This window comes from Petaurus breviceps, unplaced genomic scaffold (genome assembly GCF_028583685.1).
Source record: "Petaurus breviceps papuanus isolate PSGF00001 unplaced genomic scaffold, PetGlider_PUasm1.0 77, whole genome shotgun sequence".
In the NCBI taxonomy this organism is placed as follows: domain Eukaryota; kingdom Metazoa; phylum Chordata; class Mammalia; order Diprotodontia; family Petauridae; genus Petaurus; species Petaurus breviceps.
This window is the reverse complement of record NW_027186492.1, coordinates 8524303-8527281: the sequence shown is the minus strand read 5'-3', so window position 1 is coordinate 8527281 and position 2979 is coordinate 8524303.

The following is a 2979-nucleotide window of genomic DNA, read 5'->3' as shown; positions in this document are numbered from 1 at the left end:
AGCCATCAGTTAATGCTAAAAAAAAAAATCAGCTATTTTATAGAAATGTCAACTATAAATGATAACAAAGTATTCTTCAGGAGTCAAAATTTCTGACTTTTATTTCTAGCTCTGCCATTGAAATACTTAAATACGTAATATTTATCTAAAACCATCAGCAAGTATTATCTGTAATAGGGATAAACTAGAAGCCTTCCCAATACAATCAAGGATGAAGCAAGGATGCCCATTATCACCTCTATTGTTTAATATTGTACTAGATATGTTAGCTAGAGCAATAAGACAAGAAGAAATTAAAGAAATTAGAATAGGCAATGAGGAAACATAATGATCACTCTTTGCAAATTTTATGATCTTATACTTAGAAAATCCTAGAGAATCAACTAAAAAAACTACTTGAAATTATTAACTTTAGCAAAGTTGCTGGATGAAAAATAAATCTATATAAATCATCAGCATGTGTATATTATCAACAAAGTACATCAGCGAAAGATAGAAAGAGAAATTCCAGTTAATTGTAGACAATATAAAATACTTGGGAGTCTACCTCCCCAGACAAACCCAGGAACTATATGAACACAAGTATAAAACACTTTTCACACAAATAAAGTCAGATCCAAACAATTAGAAAATGTTCATTGCTCATGGGTAGGTCAAGCTGATATAATAAAAGTTACAGTTCTACAGAAATTAATCTACTTATTCAGTGCGGTACCAATCAAACTATCAAAAATTATTTTATAGAGCTAGAAAAAATAATTAAATTCATCTAGAAGAGCAAAAGCTCAAGGATATCAAGGGAATTGGTGAAAAAAATATGCAAAAGAAGGTGGTCTAGCCATACAAAATCTCAAACAGTATTAAAAAGTGGTAATTATCAAAAACAATTGTTACTGGCTAAGAAATAGAGTGGTAGATCACTGGAATAGATTAGGTACAAATTATATTATAGTAAATAAACATAATAATCTAGCATATGATAAGCCTAAAGATCCAAGATTTGGGAACAAAACTCATTATTTGACAAAAACTGCTGGGAAAACTGAAAACAGCATGGCAGAAACCAGATATAGACCAACATCTCACACTGTATACCAAGATTAGGTCAAAATGGGTAAGAGTGACACCATAATCAAATTAAGAAAGCATGGAATAGTTTATCTGTCAGGCTTATGGATAAGGGAAGAATTTTGAACCAAAGAAGATAAAGAGAGCATTACAAAATGTAAAATAAATCATTTTAATTATATAAAATTTTAAAGTTTTTTTTTTACTTTTTGGTCTTTATTAATTTTTTTGTTTAGTTTTAGTTTACAAGATTCAGTTTCCACAATTCCTTGAGTTTCAAATTTTCTCCCCCTCCCTCTCCTCACCCTCTCCATTTTAAAGTTTTTACGCAAACAAAATTATAAGGAAAACAAAATTAGGGGAAAATTTTTTGCAACAAGTATTTCTGATAAATTATCAGGCCTCATTTCTCAAATATATAGAGAACTGAGTCAAATTTATTTATTGATAAATAGTCAAAGAATCTATAGTCATATGAAAAAATGTTCTAAATCTCTATTGATCAGAGAAATACAAATTAAAACAACTCTGTGGTACCATCTCACACCTATCAGAGTAGCTAATATAACAAAAAAGGAAAATGTTGGATGTTGGAGAGTATGGGGGAAAATGGCAACACTAATGCATTGTTGGTGGAGTTGTGAAATGATTCAGCCCTTCTGGAGAGCAATTTAGAACTATAAAACAATGCATATCCTTTGATCCAGCAATAACACTGGTAGGTCTATATTCTAAAAATAAACAAAAAAAGGGGAAAGGACCTATTTGTACAAAAATATTTATAGCAGCTCTTTTTGTGGTGGCTAAGAATTGGAAACCAAAGATATGCCCATCAATTGGGGAATGATTAACAAGCTGTGGTATGTGATTATAATGGAATATTATTGTGCTATAAGAAATGACAAGCAGGGTGAGGTCCCTGCCAATGACAAGACACTAAACTACAAAAGCTTTAGTTCCCACCAGATTCCAAGTCCCTGTCCCTAGCTAGCTGTGAAGGAAGACCCAAGTCTTGGGCCCAGAGTTTCCAAGTTTTCACCTAATGACTAGCCCTACTGGAAGTTGAGTTAAGAATGGGCTGGCTTGTACTGTCTACATTTCTTTGCCTATTTGCAGTAGAAGCAGCAGCAGATAAGCAAACTGACCTGGAAGGCCTCAGTTCAAAGCAGCCAATACACCATCTGAGGGTCTTCATTTCATGACATACATATATGTGTGTCTGTGTCTCTGTCTGTCTGTCTGTATTTGTCTATCTACACACACATGTACCTGTATACATACATATACATCTATATGTGTATATATTCATTTATGATATTTATGGTTATTATTTATTGTTTTATTGATTCTATACAAAAGTAAAACCTGGTATCCAAACATGTGCTTTTGCAAGTCACTGATAAAAATTTTAAATAGCAGGAGGCCTAGGACAAAAATCCCTGGGCACTTTAATAGAGATCTCCTTCCAGGTTGACATTTAGCTACTAATGAATCCTCTTCAGATATTTAACCAGTTTTGTAGCCATCTAAACATACTCTTGTCTAGACCATATCATTCCATCTTATCCATAGCACAAAAAACGATGTCAAATGCTTTGCTAAAATCTAGGTAAACGCTCTCTATAGCAGTCCCTAATCCAGCGACCCTGTCATAAAAAGAAATTAGGTTGGTCTGTCTTGACCTATTTTCTTATGAGCTTTTAGAAATCACTACTTTCATTTCTAAATGTTCACAAATCATCCTTTCATACGATCTAAAATTTAACCAGGAATAAAAGTTATGTAGTGAGTTCTTGTTATAAAAAACAACAAATAGTCCAAAAACAATTTTTATTTAGCTTTGAAGTTAATGATATGGTTTTAATAGCAGAATTACCTTCCTAAATAGTCACGCTTAGACTTAAATTAGAA